This window comes from Anolis carolinensis, chromosome 1, assembly GCF_035594765.1.
Source record: "Anolis carolinensis isolate JA03-04 chromosome 1, rAnoCar3.1.pri, whole genome shotgun sequence".
In the NCBI taxonomy this organism is placed as follows: Eukaryota; Metazoa; Chordata; class Lepidosauria; order Squamata; family Dactyloidae; genus Anolis; species Anolis carolinensis.
The window spans coordinates 102976913-102993474 of record NC_085841.1 but is presented as its reverse complement, the minus strand read 5'-3'; the positions used below and the strand labels follow the sequence as shown (position 1 = coordinate 102993474).

Sequence of the window (16562 nt, the reverse complement as noted above, 5' to 3'; positions counted from 1 at the left end):
CTTGACAAAGGACCTGACATAAGGTAACTCATTAATCCTGTCATCAGCATATGATTGCCTTTGTTTCTCCTGTTGCAGTGTCTCCATCTCCCCCATTGGCCAGTAAGGGAGAGACGTCACAGGCGGGGCCCGCACTCCCATTGGCTGAGGTGCGCAACTTATTGCTGCTGCAACTTATTGCTGCTGTCACCCTGCTCCAGCTAGACCAGAATAAACTCGGTGACCTCTGCTTCAAACTTGGTGAGCCTTTTATTGGGAATAGGGAAATCTTCATTTTGCTTCTTGCAAGCTCTCCAGGTACTGCGCAGCCTTCTTTCTGGGTCTGGCACAGGTCTCTCTTTCCAGGGAGACTCCCAAAATCTTTGATCTCCTCACCATGCTGATCTGATCTGAGCACATGTGCATATCTAAATATAATAAATACAAACATATTTGCATGTGAACATATAAAGAGGCAATAAAAAACTTCTGCTGAATTTTTCCCTTCCCTAATTATTTATTAAAGCTCTGTTTACAGTGTTACAGTGTTTACAGTGTAAAATAAAGTTTCAGAGAATTTAAATGGCTCTCTGTTCGTGCTTTCTGTCAATCAACTGTGTGTCAGTTTGACAGCCCAATCAGCTGATCAGCTGTTTCGGGCTTTTTAAAGGGGACGGACATCAGCTAGAGCAGTCTTCACAGGGGGAGGGAAGGGAAAACACATGTTTTCTGGCATCCAGGTTCACACAGACATGCAAAGATGCACATCCAGCCAGAAACAGGATAAAAGGGGGCCTTTTGATCCTGTGGAATCCTTCCTTGTAGTGAATCATAGTGAGTTTTCCAGTGATGTCATCTAACCACACACCCCCATTTTGAAATGGGAGCTCTCATGATTAAGGTACTGTGTGGATGAGGCCTAAGTCCAAAACACCTGGAGGGCCCAAGTTTGCCCATTCCTGTTCTATACATTCATTGCCATTGCCTCCCCTGCTCCAAAGCACATTAATCCTGAAAGCAGCTAAGATCACCTGTTGGTGCTCCTCAGCTGTTTTCAGCATCAATTCACTGGAGGACAGAGGTTTGTGAGGTATGTGATGGAGTATCAGTGAGCCTATCACTCTCTACTCACTGCTGTGCAGTTCTTCAGTTCTGGAAACACCAAACTACCGTAATTGGCATCAATGGGGGCTGGTAGCCCTCATCTCAGTGCAGTGGTGAATGTTATCTAGGTTGAAGCTAAAAGGAGCTATCCAAAGTGCAAATCTGTTTTAGGAAGTTCACAACCTTGGATAGGTCCTCTCAGCTTTGGGTTAAACCTAAGAAGGGATTCATTACCCCATCAACCTTCTCTGATTAGTATACTGCTGAACTATTGCCTGAAATAATTGCCTGGACAACAGGGAGAGGAAGACTCAGAGACCAGCTGGGGAACTTGTGGACCATGCATATGTCAGTGAGGGCCCATGGGCTGAGAATTGTCCATAAGTCATCTAGGTAGTAAACAACCTTGGAAATTACAATTCCCATACTCCACTCCCATCGGCCTTGCTGGCTGGGATTTGAAATTCAGAATATCTGGAGGGTCTTTCCCTACTATAAATTCTGTCCAAATCCAAAGAGGGTAGGCTTAACTAAGGTTGCTTTAGTATGGCAAAGGTTGCTTCATGCTGTGCCTTGAGTCCATGGCCAGGGATGATGCTTTTAGATATTTTGGCAGAACTGCACAAGCCAGAAAATCTGAGGGCTATAATCCACCCCACCCACTCCACCCCTGCTCCTCTCCTCCACGCTCTTTCTAAGCTTTGTTGATAGTATATCACCTAAAATGGCACCACACCTTCTACTGCTTTTAACAACAGCATATGCAGAAATAGCCAAGGGCTGAGGTGTTTGGACAAGCTTAAGCCCTTCGAACCATATGTACTTCCTAAACATAAGTGTGTTGTGAAAGTTAAGAAACAAAGCAAGCAAGATGGGGAGGGGAAAGTGTGAGCAAGAATAGAAGGTTTCACTAGGAAAACAAAGAGACAATGAAAGGGTGTGCTCTCCTTGCTACAAAAATCCTTCAAAGGGTGTTAACTCTAAAGATAATAATACCTATGCCTCCCCTTTAACATAGCAAGTCCTCTTGTTTGACAAATATCATTGAGCTAAATCATCTCCAACACTGTTGTGCCAAACATAATTAAATTAACTCTTTGAAGACATTGATTTGCTTTTAGATTTTAAAAACCGGTTTATGATTATTAAGATAATACCATTCTTCCATGACAAACCCTGACATTCAAGGTGATTTATAGCACATACACACACACACACACACACACACACACACACACTGTGAAGCTGAATATATAATCTCCTAGTAAAGAAGTAAGGAACTAAAGTAAAGTAAAGGCAAAGGTTTCCCCTTGAATAGGTTCTTTCTTGATTGGCTTTAAAGTTTCATGCCTTCAGACCTATTAAAAAGTAAAGGTTTTCCCCTGACATTAAGTCTAGTCTGACTCTGAGGGGTGGTGCTCATCTCTATTTCTAAGCCAAAGAGTCGGAGTTTTCCGTAGATGTCTCCTAGGTCATGTGGCCAGCATGTCTGCATAGAACACTGTTACCTTCTCACTGAAGCACTACCTATTGATCACATTTGCATGTTTTCGAACTGCTAGGTTGGCAGAAACTGGGGCTAACAATGGGAGCTCACCCCATTCCATGGATTCAAACCACCAACCTTCCACTCAGCAAGTTCTGTAACTTAGCAGTTTAACGCTCTGTACCACTCAGGCCCCTAGTAAGGAACTAGAAACAGTGTAATGTAATGTTTAAAGTGCTGAGCTATGTCTCTGGAAGACATGAGTTCAAATACTCACTCAGCCATGGAAATTCACTGGTTTACCCTGTGCAAGTCACATTCTCTCAGTCTCATTAGAAGGCAATGGCAAACCCCCTCTCAAGAAGTACTGAAGAAGAAAAAAAAACTCATGTTAGGACTGCCATAAGGCAGAAATGACATGAAGACATACAATAAGTGAGGAACTATTGTCAGGGTCAGACTATACTGAATTAAAAGAGAACACTGAAGCAGAACAAGAGAAAACCGAGCAGGACATGGACTTTTGTTGTTGATGTTGTTGCTGCTGCTTTTGCTGCTGCCACTTGTAAATATGGCACTATCAATATGCATAGTGCTTTATAAATAAAACAACAACCATAAAAACCAGTCAGTCCTGTTAAAAGCATGTGATCTGAAAGATTCACACACGCACACACATAAGGGAAGGATGAGATAATACAAATATAAAACTATACAATACAATTATAAAACAGATTATGCAGCTATAATACAAAAACAAATCAGTATAAACAAAGCAAAGTGAAAAATGCATTTCATCAGCATATATGTGATACTAAAAATATTAAAGTAAAACTTCAAAAGCTTTGGAAAACAAAGTTTTCAATTCAGTTCTTGTCTGTTCCTTTTTGGGGGTGGGGGAGGAAATATTGTTATTCCATTTTATTATTTCTTGTCTATTAGTTTTGCACTGTAGTAGGTAAAATATGATCATTTTAAAATCAGGTTGTGTCAGATAAAATTGTACATTCATGTTGGATCTTTTTCATGATCTACAAGCTGTTTGTCTCCGAATGTCATTTATCTACCTTTGATGGTGTGTTGTACTTCTCAACAGTGAACACACAGCATGTTTCAGGGAAAGACAGGTGTCTTCAAATACAGGTATTTTCCTATCATTTGCAAGGAGTTTATTGATTTGCCCATATTTCTGCTATAAATATGCTTTTTTCATAACAGTGTTGACACAGTGGTGACTCTGCACTTGCTTAAGGAGCCACTAAATACTAAAGGTTACACAAAACTACAAGGAAGGTGTTCTGAGTGACAGGCATTTCTTGCATTTTGTACTCGGTGGCATATCCAGACATGCCTGTTGTTTTCCCTTTCCCCAACAGATTGGCAATGGCTACATAAAACAATAGTGCTAGAATAAAAGACCATACAAGAAGGAAGTTCAACCTGGTCCTAAAAACCTCAGATAAAAGCTTTATTCTTGTGTAATTTTTAAGATACTTTGCATCCAATCCAAACATTTCCTGCCCCTTGTTCTAACAGCAAAAACAGGAGCCATTCTTTGCCTTTCACATCTGCTGATTTACAACCTTGGAGAAGACAAGAAGTCTAGTGTGGTGTTAATTCTATGGATCAGAATATCAGATCTGTACTTTTCACAACTGTTGCTGGTTTTGATAGTATCCTTTGATTATCTCTTCCCCCTTCTTTTATTATCTTTTTGTTTCATTTGTCAGTCTTGCTTTCAGTTTTTTCAACTCATGGTAAACACGGGACAGTATAAGGAGGAGTATTTTTATTGGGTGAAAATGAGACTTTTGTTGCTACAGTCAAAATTTCCTAGTTTTTCCGTGTTGACTCATGGAGTACCTGTGGATCACATTTTCAGGATGGAATAACTTCTGTTCATGAAGAAAAGCAAGGAGAATGAGGTTGTTGTTAGTTTTCCGGGCTGTATGGCCATGTTCCAGAAGCATTATCTCCTGACATTTCACCCACATCTATGGCAGGCATCCTCAGAGGTTGTGAGATATGTCTACCATAAATGGATGCCTGCCATAGATGTGAGGATGCCTGCCATAGATGTGGGTGAAATGCCAGGAGATAATGCTTCTTGAACATGGCCATACAGCCTGGAAAACTCACAACAACCCAGTGATTCCAGCCATGAAAGCCTTTGACAACACAAGAAGAATGAGTTAAGGAATAAGAAAAGAGACTAAATGTTCTCAGCCTGAACCTGAGATTGATGGGTTCATTGATGGCTTAGAGAGAATTGTGGGATTTCCTGTGAGATTTCCTGGGGCACGAAGTGATGAAAATTCAAGTCAGAGAAATGATGGTTCTCCCTGGGAAAAGTCTGACTCAGAAAGTACAAGGCTCCAACATCAGTCAGAGGAGCCAGAAACTGCAACATTAGATAAGGAGTCAGGTGAAGAGCTAAGTGATACAGAAGACTTCTGGGGGAAAGAACTGGAGCTACGGAGATCAGCAAAAGCCTTTGTTTACAGCAGAATATAGGCAGCTCTAATCAGAGCACATAAGTGGAAAAGCTGAGGAGAGAATTTGTGGGAAAAGAAATGACTTCATGAGTGTCTATTAATAGGCAAGTTGTTTACCTAAGATTTAGTTAAGGCAACGTAGCGTTCAAGGGAGAAGCTAGGCCTGAGTCCTCTGGTTCTTGTTTCAAGTCAAGCCTTGTTTTTGAATTCAAGTATCCTGGAAGATTTCTATGCTCTTGTTTTTGTATTCTTTTTCAAGTTTTACTAAGTATACCTTCACCTGTGGACTTATGCTGTACTTGTGACTTTCTGGCTATTCCTGGTCTATATTACCTTGGGATTTGCATGAGACATTTGGATTACTGCCTGGTTATCACTTTTTGCTAAACCTTTTTTGGATTATTCATCTTCTTTCCTTATTCCTGATTTTCCATATATTTTATGTGTTTTTAAAATAAACTGTTTATGCTCTGGACCCTTGTGTGGTGCTATGTACAAAATGCAAGGCCTTTCATTTTGTACTCGGTGACATATCCACACATGCCCATTGTTTTCCCTTTCCTCAACAGATTGGCAATGACAGTGTTGCCTGGGGTGCAACACTAAGATCATTGTTCATATGTCTTTCCATAGTGTCACAAATACTTTTGAGAGTGGATACGGGATTAAGGATTTGCAAATTTCTCGCAATCTGATACTACTTCAGCTATCAATGACTCCATCCTATGGATTTCTGGGATTGATAGTTTAGTAAAATACTTGGTCTTATTTCATTAACTGCCAGGTTCTGAGCATTCTAAGTACCTTGCCTAGCAACAACGCCCATGATTCTGTAGAATGCAGCCATGCCAGTTAAAATGGTGTCAAACCGCTCACACAATGTGGATATAGTCCAGGTAACCATTCACCTAGATGTCTGGTCAGCATTACATATACAAGAGAATTACTTCAAGTAGGGAAAGGAAAGTAATGAGCCAAGTACTTTGCTTGTTTCCTGATGTAGAGGTCACCACATCTTCATACTCGTTTGGCAACAGGAAGGATCATCTTATATTCCTCCTATTTCCATTTAATTTTTGTTTAAGATTACACTGGCCTTTCTGGGTCTATTTGCATATATTATCCATTATTTTTGACCACATTTTTTTGGCTGGTCAAATAAAACTATGGCTTTTTCACTACATGATTTACCACTTCTTTGCACTTTGCCTGGAAAAAAAAAGAAACATTGTGTGGAATTTCCTTCAGTGCTAATTGCATAGATTTTACCTTAGTGTTACATTGCTTCAAAATCTCCCTTTCCTGCTAAGACAGCTGCAGTTGGATGAGTCATGCAAGTCGTATAACATCAGGAAGCCAGGCCTGAGTCCACCACTGTCACCGTGTTCCCTAACATTTCCTCTTTCCTTCATTATTTTGGACTGAGTTTACAGAGGATCTGTTTAGTATAGCTCTCAACTGTCTAAACATGAAGCTGGTCAATGGCTTTGCTTTGAATCCATTGCTGATCCCAATCCTTTTGTGATGTCGTGCTGAAAAAGTGCACAGAGTAGCTTGCACTGATCTAACCAATGCTGTGTATTAGTGCTTGCCAAGCAGAACAAAATCTTCTCTGCTGTACTGCATGTTGATCACAATCTTATCATATTAGGAATAAGAGGTTATATTAACATGGTAAGCTGTATAAAGGCCAACGAACTTTTGGGAAGATAGACGAGATAGAATGATGAGCCTCAGCTCCATATCAAATCTCTTCTATGAAAAGTGGGGGAGGGGAGGGGAGAAGAAAGAGATTGAAGGAGAGTTGTACTGAAACATTGTTTCTTAATTACTAAACATTTATACCTTTGTAACAATTACGCTTTTGCCACAAGAACGCTATAAATAAACTAAGTTGCTGTTTCTCTTTAAGTAAAGACTCTTTCTCAGTATCCTGAATATAATTCAAGAAGACACAAAAGGTGGAAGAAAGATTAAACAGTTATTTACTTCTTTGGTAGTATATTCGCGTAAGCAGATAGCTTGATCTCTTCCTGACTGTTTTACATTTTTGATTAGATAAGTAAGCGAAAGGGACTCTTCCACTACGCAACAAGTTGGAAGTACCTCACATATTTAAATGTTGTCTGCAGTGGGATAGCCAAACAAAGGACTCCCTTGCCTGAAAGTTTCTGCAGGCATCACTAAGGAGCGAGTATGCATCCCACAGGCCTTTCCCAAAAAAACACAATAGCAGTTATCTCAGCCAGACAAGGTTCATATGGCCAAAGACTTGGAGCCCTGAGACATTTAGTTTAACGTTTTAACGTGTTAGGACACCCTCAGTGGTCTGAGGTATAGAGATTTTAATGATAATGAAATATGTGATTATTTTTATGCTTATTTATATTTATGTAATTTCTGTTTTATGCAATGTGCTGATTTATTGTTTTTATGTCGGGTTAGTTGGATGAGCGTTTTTGTATTAAGTAGTTGTTTTCTATTTTGTTTGCTGCTTTGAGACCCATTTGTGGGAGAAAAGCAGGAGAAAAACAAACAAACAAACAAATAAATAATCACATTAGTTTCATAGAAGCATGTAGTTGCATAGAAGTATGGTCAATCTCAGCCTGACGGGAGTTGCTGTGATTGATGGGGATCTGTTCCCTGTCTATCAGGAAGCAGCTGACTTACTTTCCCACCCAATCCCTTGTGTGAGCCATTCCTTCAGCAAGGAGGGACTGCAACAGGAATCCTGTTTCTGCCTGTTCCAATCGACATTGGGCATCACTCCTATGATTGGATGGGAGCATTGGTCTACCATTTTCTCATTAGCTGTTGCCTGAGGAGAACCTTGGGGGGTGGGGGGATACAGTGCATAGGTATTCCCCAAAGAAGAGAAACATAGGATTCATGAATACAAAGCTGTCATGAATTCATAACTCTCAGTTACATATTTATATCTACCTATCAGATTCCTGGTGTTACTTTTTGGACTAGATCTTCCAAGATTCTGTAGTCCAAAATGAACGTTTCTGCAATCTCAATTTACCCCTCCCTACTGACATAAATCTAGCCTATTTCATGGATGGAGGGCTCATTGTTTAGCACGACCTTTCTTTTGGGAGCAGCACAGCCAGGGCGTAAGGTAGGAGCAAGCAGTTCTATGCAGCTCTGGGTGTGTCAGAGTCATGAAATGTTGCTAGAGCCTTACTGTACTTTCATGACCCCTCCACATCACCTGGCAGGATTGCTTAAGCTTACCTTGAGATGTGCCAATGCCATAGGTATTCATATTTCTGTAAGGCCATGGCCTAAATACCCTAAAGGCACTAGATCCTGTCTGATCTTGGAAGCTCAGCAGGGTCAACCCTGGTTGGTACTTGGATGGAAGAATGCTAGCCAATGCCAGGTGACGTAGGCTGTATTTCTGAGGAAGGAATTGGCAAACCACTTTGCCTAAGGAAACCCTATGAAATTTAGGGGCCAGCATGAGTTGACAGGTAACATGACAGCATACACACGTGACCTTTTTTCTCTTACTCAATTATTGTTTTTCTTAAGCAAAGCAAATTTCTCTGTGAACTTTGGAAGATATAGATGTGGTTGATTGGTTGATTGCTGTGTAAAAACAGGCCATGTTTTCTAAATGATTTCTTTCACTAATGAACAACAACATTAGTGAAGCAACCACACACAGGCTTTATGAAGACATGTTCATGACAAACTGAGAAGATACAGTTTACACATCTGAAACTTTCATTATTGTTCTGTAGTGACATCATGAGCTAGTAGAATTGTTCAAAATTGTGTTGTTCTTGTGTGCCCAGACTTGAGGATTTTCTAATCCTGAGCACAGAGCATCTATTAATTTCTATGTGTGCCGAATTACAGTTTTCAAGAAGGCCAACATAGTTCTCTCCATACATAACCCTCAAGAAAAATCCTACAAAATTCAGAGACATAAAGCAGGCATAAATATACAACAAACAGATCTCAGATTAAGATTTTGCTAGCATTCTAAAACAGAGCAGCCATCCTCTATTAAAAATATTCCCACTGAATTTCCAACAATAAAAATTCTACATGGGGAAGAGCTTTATAAACCCCTTTGCTTATGTTTCTATTATTTCTGGGGGGGGGGGGGGGTATTTTACATTTAAATATTTTTATTTTTAAAATTGTAAAACACCCACAATACGCATTCCAAACATATACACATACATAGACAACTCACCACCCACAATACAATTACCCCTCAGCCCACCCCCAGTGCAATTCACCACCTTGACTCCCGACACTGAACAACATAGAGTTTATGCATAATTTTGTTTAACCCTCTGTGCTTCTGGATCAATAAATTCCCCTTGTTTTTATTACTTAGATTTCCCCGTCAGATATGCTAAAGCCAGCTTCCAATTTCTTTCAAAAACGTCATGACTTTCATATTTCAGATTGCTAGAAATCTTGGCCATCTGTGCATAATCCCTCAATTTATCTTTCCAATTTTTAATTCTTAATGCTTTTTCGCCTTTCCAGTCACTGGCAATCGTTATGTGTGCAGCTGCAAAACTATACATGAAGATTTCTTTTTCTGGCTGTACTAGTTCATCACTGAATAACCCTAATAGGCACATCCCTGGATTTTTTTTTTTTTTACTTTGTTGTAAATCATTTTATTTGTTTCTTTTATTATTTTTTCCAATAGACCTGCACCAATTCACAAGACCACCATTTGTGAAAAAAGGTCCCTTTCTGTATTTTATACCTCCAACAGCATCCTGATTGTGATTTGTCTATTTTGGCTAGGAGAGCTGGGGTTGTATAACATATGTAAAACATTTTACATAAACTGTCTCTTATTGAGACCGCCACTGTGAATTTAAAGCCTTTTTTCCACAGGTTCTCCCAATTATCAAAGACTATGTTTCTTCCTAGATCTTTTGTCCATGAAATCATGGAGGTTTTTACTTTATGGTCTTCCAGGTTGTAACCTAGAATATATTTATAAAGTCTGGCTATTAAACCTTTTTTTTTCCTTTGTCTAGTATACTTTCCAGCTCTGATTTTTTAAAAAAAAAAATCCCTTCTTTTTATCCTTTTTAAATCTTTCATAGAATTGGTGATAACGAAACCAGTCTTTGATACCCAGTTCATCTTTTCCCCTCAATGCCCATTGGCCATCATTTCTGGTAAGTAAATCCCCTTAAATTCTTACGTCATCCTTCGAGGAGGGTCTCATAATATCTTCTAATGATCTCAACCACAAAGGTGTTTTTGGTTCCATAGTTAACTTGTACCTATTACAGATATCGATTAGGCTTCCTCTAATTATATGTTTATTAAAAGCCTTATTTAGCTTCTCTTCCTCATACCATTGGTATGCATGCCACCCAAATTGTAATCCATATCCTTCTAGGTTAAGTAAATTGGTATTCTTGAATTGTATCCAGTCTTTGAGCCAACTCATGCAGGCAGCTTCATAATAAGTTCTTAGGTCTGGTAAATTTAGTCCCCTGCCCTCCCCTCTCTTTGGTGTCAATTAGATACTTGTAAGCAATCCTGGCTTTTTCCCTGGCCAAACAAATTTCATAACGTTCATTTTCCATATGTTAAAAATGCTGGTCCCTTTGATGATAGGTATGTTCTGAAATAAAAAGAGCATTTTTTGGGAGTACCACCATCTTAATTATTGCTACTTTGCCCAACCAGGTTAATGGTAACTTCTGCCAATTATTCAGGTTTTCTTTGATCTCTGACCATGTTTTCCCATAATTATCTTGAAATAGGTTAATGTTTTTGCTCGAAATCATAATTCCCAGATACCTTATCGTTGGGACAACCTTACAATTGGCAGCCTCTTCTAATTTCCTAATCGTTTTAGTGTCTATATTTTTTGTAACAAATTTAGATTTGTCTTTCTTTATTTTAAATCCTGATACCTCCCCATACAGTTTGATTACCTCTAATAATTTTGAAACACTTTGTGTTGAGTTAGATAAAATACATACCATATTGTCCGCATATATTCTGATTTTTATTTCCTGACCCCTTACTTTAAACCCTTGAATTTGAGTATCCTCTCTAATTCCTATACTCAGAATTTCCAATCCCAGAATAAACAATAGTGGTCACCATTATTTCTGGGGGTTTTTTAATCAACTTTTGTGAATACACAAATTGAACTAAGTTATGGAAAATAGGAGAAAACATGGAAACAAGCCTAAAATAAAGTAACAATTACAATTCAGCACAGTTACAAGATCTATATATCAGTTCAATATTGGTAGGTCCAAACGTATTATTTGTATATCTGCTCTCCAGTTATGACTAGTCAAAATAGGTTAGTCCAAAAAGCTCAAATGTTGTTCTGGGTGTTCAAATGGCATGGTTTCAAGAGGAACTATACACAACAGCAAATTTATAATCTAGGGGGTTGTCTCAATAATTTACAAAAATTTGATAGAGCTGACATACAACATGAGATTAGGGATAAGAACCTGGTGGGAGCATGAATTAAACACCCAGATTTCTGAACTGCAACAAAGCAGGTTGTGGAACTTGCCACCATTTAAATCTGTATCAGTATCAATTAGAGAACATTTTTATAAACTACTGCATAATTTGTTTTCACCCTAAATAAACTTTCTAAATTGATCCCCCTCAATGCTTATATTTCTTACAAACCATTAACAGCTGCTTCTTGCTCCAATTGGAAGCTTTTGTCTTAATATTGTTTTAAAACTTGCATCAGTTAGTGAATATTGGATTAGGAACGTTGCTTGCTCAATATGCCCATGCTTCAAATGTACTGATAAACACTCTTTGCACAAATAAGTGATACATTAATGCCATATGCATTTATGATTACAGTATTGTCCTATGTATATTTCTACTGCCTGAGCAAGTATTTAGCTATGCAACTACTGTATTATTGCTTTGGCTTGGTTCTGTCTAATAAATTCAATACTTCGAAGTCACAAAGTCACGGATCACAATTATTCCATGTATGATTGCAATAGTCAATTCATTTTCTGGTATGGTCAACCTTTGGCTGACAATCTTTGCATTTATCTTGGCTGGTCCTCAGACAGTAAGCATGGTGTGTACCACCAGGGCCTTACAAGGACAGCAATCAACTGTAGTAGAACCGCCCAGAACCTGTGCTATTCTAACATAGCTTTTGAGAGCCCCAGGTCACCCCAATGCTATCATGAGACAGAATTGTAGAATGTCATATAAGAAATAAAAAAACACTAGCCTCATCTATACTGCCAGAATAATACAGTTTCATAATGCAGTTTAACTGTATTGAGCTGCATTACGTGGCAGTGTAAACTCATATAATCCAGTTCAATGCAGTTAATCTGCATTATGAAACTGCATTATATGCCAGTGTAGATTGGGCCTACCTATAGATGCAGTCCTGAGACAAAGGGAATATTGGTGCTTTTAATTGTAGAACAAAAAGGTAAATACATAGCATTTGAAGTAGTAGAATTTCAGTAGCAGCCAGAGTGGATTTGAGCCCTGATCTCCTTGACTAACACTGAAACTATTACACCATGCTGGATCTCTTATACAGTTGATTTTCTCTCAACATGTAAGTATCATATTTCAAATGCATGGAACTCAGGCTGTGGCAAAGCTTTTTTTTTTTAACTACCAACTCATGCTAGTTGAGTCATTATAGGAGGTGAAGGCCAAAAAGCAACTTTGCCAAGAGCATGAACTTAATACAAATCATCATAGAACAGCCGTAAGATTCAAGTGTGTATTTTTCAGCCAAAATATTTCTCTAGCCAGATGAATTAATGTAAATGAATTTTCAACATATTTTTTTTAAAAATATCTCCCTGAGTATCTTCATGCAAAAAAAAAAATCAAAGATAGAGATTAAAATGAGGATTATATTTTGAAGGAGTCCTAATATATTGGATTTATGACTGTCCAATTAACAATTACATTAAGTGCTTTTTATTTTTTCTTTCTCTCTTTCTTTCTGGAAGTTTTTCTGCTTATTTTATAAGCCGCTTTTTCTTGTCTTTCTTACAAGCTCTTTATTCAGAAGCGACAACAAACTCACATACATGTGGTCATAACTCTAATTGTGATTTTTAAAGGTGCATGAGTGAGCAGAGATAATTCTTTATTGCCATTTGCCTGTTAGTACCTGCCATAGAATTTCCCATAAATTGCACTCTCAGCCCATATTCTTGCTCCATTTCGCTCATTTTCAGTCACTACTTTGTTGTGTTTTTCCCTCCCCGAAATGGGCTGATGTCTCACTTACCAGAAACTGAATGCTTCATTTCCCTGTTTTTCATTTAATAGGCATGTGTGACTACTGACTAGTTTTCAAAATGCAAAACAGAATGAAAGCTAACGGCGAAAATAAAGAACATGGCTGAGACCTTTGTTCTGACGTTGATTAATGCCTCTTCTCCCTCAGTACCTCTGTTCTTTGTCATCAGTCAAAACCAGACCAGATGATATTGTCATTTCTCTTTTGTAATCTAACTATGCATTAACTTCCTACATTGGCAGATTCTATTATTGGAGCTAACCTGGTACAGTGAAGGGATAGACAACCTGGTGCCCTCCAGATATTTTGGACTCCAATTTCCCATAGGACTTCATCCCACAACTTTAGGGCTCTGTTTCCATGTGCTTCAGAAACAGAGTGCCACAGGAGTCCCATGGTGGCCATCACATATGTGCATTTCTGAAGCGCATGGAAATGGAGCCCAAAATCCATCTTCAGAGGTTGGGTATTAGCCGACCCCAAACAGAGAAAAGTGGGAGAAAGCAGGGGAAAGATGGACATTGACACATGGAATAGTTGGCCACCCCAGAAACTGAGGAAAGATGGGTGGGGGGGGGGACAGGGTAAGATGGTTCCCTCTGCTTTCCCCCCCCCCCCCCCACAGCTTTCCCCCTACTCATGAGTTGAAGTTCTCAGTTCCAGCCATCAGGTATGATATGAGATGCAGTCCAAAACACTAGAGGTATCCTGCTTGCTTACCCCAGCTGTAATGTTTACAGTAGGACTGGTAACATCTTAGAATTAACCATTCTGGGTGTTCCATGCTGTGTTTACATAGCTGAAATAAAATAGACTCACCTTGCACATGATATATGGCTGGTTTCACACTACTTCTTGCCCAGTGGTTCCCAACCTATGGTCCATGGATCACCAGTGGTCCTCAAGAACTGAAATATGGTCCATGGCCTCACCGTTACTACACCATTGCAATGAGACCGTTTGGTCTCGTGAAATTCTCTTATAGTGCTGAAGCAATGGGATGTCGGGAGGGAACAGGCTGACTACTCACGAAAGGCACGACAAGAAGCCTCCTGACTGCGGCTTCTCCTCCTCCCTCCCTCCCTCCCCCTGAGCGGAGCAGTTCCATGTGGTACCTGGAAGCGGGGGCACCTTGATGTCTTCGTTTTTAGGTCTGTTCCTGGGGTTATTTGGGGTACTGATTCAGAAAATTGCATTGGATAGACCACATCAGATTTTTAAATCTGGTTTTCTGTGGGTGAGCAGATGGCAACTTCTGGATGACATATGTTCTATATCAGAAAATAGAGCTGTAGTAGTCTATCCAATGCAATTTTCTGAATCAGAACTCCAAATAGCCAAATCAAATATAAAGTTGACCAAAAACGGATTTGTAACCCTTTTGGTATTATATTGGAGAGTGGTCCCTAGTCAAAGTGGTCCCTGGTCAAAAAAAAGTTGGGAACCACTGTTCTAGGTATTAATTTGTCACATGAGGAACAGCAACATATTCCAGAGCTTTCCTGGTGTTCTTGAGATGTAGATGTCTGGATCCAACAGACCCATGGCTAGAACCTGACAGAACCTTGTTAGTGACATTATTTCTGCTGGTCACATGGCTGGGAGCCCTGTTATAACCTCATCATGCACAACAACACTAGCAAGGCTCTGTCAGTGAAACAGCAATGGCAGCCTCAAAGCACGCTCAGCATGGCTAGTTGGACACCAAAGGGCTCTGGGGATGCTCCCAGGCTGCATTTGAAGAATCTCCGGAATAATCTGCTGCAAAAAAAAATGCAGACAATGTATGTAGATTGAAAAATGTAAACAAAACAAAAAGGTTTGGTAAGTTATAATGCATAAAATATATCCACTGTAATTTGGGTATGTGTGTTAAATGCGGTCAACAGTATTAAGAATTAACATTTGTTGGCCCTCCTAAACCCTAGGAATGTGGATGGCTAACTATACTTGCAAATTTAGTCTGCCCCCCCCCCCATATTTTTATTATTTTTATTTTTATCATGTCAGAAGTGAATTGAAAATATACTGCAAATTGCCTCTGGTGTGAGTGAATCGGCCATCTTCAAAGACGTTGCCCAGGGGATGCCTGGATGTGTTACCATCCTGTGGGAGGCTTCTCTCATATCCCCGTATGGGAAGCTGGGGCTGACAGGAGTTCACCCATCTCATGGATTTGAACCCTGACCTTCAGATCTTCAGGTCAGCTGTTCAGACAGCACAAGGGTTTAACACATTGCGCCACTGCGGCTTTTGGATTTCAGCACAGAAAAAATGGCAGAGGTGGGGATATCATGGGAGAAGATGAACTTTTTATTTGCTCACCATACCTTCATCTCCCTACCCAATATGGTAAGCATGGGTAAACTTCAGTCCTCCAGGTGTTTTGGACTTCAACTCTCACAATTCCCAATAGCCAGTAGGAATAGAAGTCCAAAATACCTGGAAGGCCGAGATTTGCCCATGCCTGCTCTATGGAATGCAATTCTCACCACTCCTGACATGAACATCCTAACTACATGATATCTTTCTAATTTTGGGTGCATGAGAGCTAGAGTAGATCATTAAAGAACCTGAATTTGACCTTGGTAGAAACATGCCTCTTGCAGAAAATTATTTCCTTATTTTTTTCCAGGAGGAGCTTTGAAAGATAAGAACTTCACGCCTTTCTGAATCCACAAGTGCCTACATGGAGAGAATGTTATAATTTGTGAGACCGTCATTATATCAAATTACAACCCAACAGACCTGTTGTGACATTGAAACAGCTGGCAGAACTTGCTTCTCTTCCTGCAAAAAGCAATTTCACTTCTCCGGCCCTCTGTGATCTACAGATTTTATTGTGTAGGATGTTGAGTTCTGTTATTATGCCACTGTTAGCAAATCATATGCCATCAAGAACAACAGACTTCTGCCACCTAGATCCATTAGGATTAAATTGCACTCATTTCCTCATTCTATCCCATTAATTCTTTTGCTGCTAGTCATTAGAAAGTAAAAAGTTGGAAGGCTCTGCCCCAATCAATAAAAATAGCATCTGGGATGCATACACTGTGGCTCATGGGAGTTGTAGTTTGATGAGGCACCAGCTCTCTTTGGCAGAGAAAGCTAAAGACCATGTAAAATTACAACTCCCATGATTCCATAGCATTGAGCCATGAGAGTTAAAGTGATGTCACACTGCATTAATTCTACAGTGTAGATCAGTGGTTCT

At 39.5% G+C, this 16562-nt stretch overlaps 2 long non-coding RNA genes across 3 annotated transcripts; one reads left to right on the top strand and one right to left on the bottom strand.

Moving 5' to 3' along the window:
• Positions 1-230: 230 nt before the first annotated feature.
• Positions 231-6585, bottom strand: LOC134298849 (uncharacterized). Its single transcript, XR_010005960.1, has 3 exons — positions 6334-6585; positions 2847-2936; positions 231-407 (listed from the first exon to the last, which is right to left on the bottom strand). It is a non-coding gene; the product is annotated as an uncharacterized LOC134298849 (long non-coding RNA).
• LOC134298843 (uncharacterized) lies at positions 5903-16303 on the top strand. Of its 2 annotated transcripts, none has more exons than XR_010005959.1 (3): positions 5903-5960; positions 10161-10235; positions 15984-16303. It is a non-coding gene; the product is annotated as an uncharacterized LOC134298843 (long non-coding RNA). The 2 variants fall into 2 exon arrangements; XR_010005957.1 differs by lacking the exon at positions 5903-5960 and adding an exon at positions 6641-6738.
• The last annotated feature ends 259 nt before the right edge of the window (positions 16304-16562 follow it).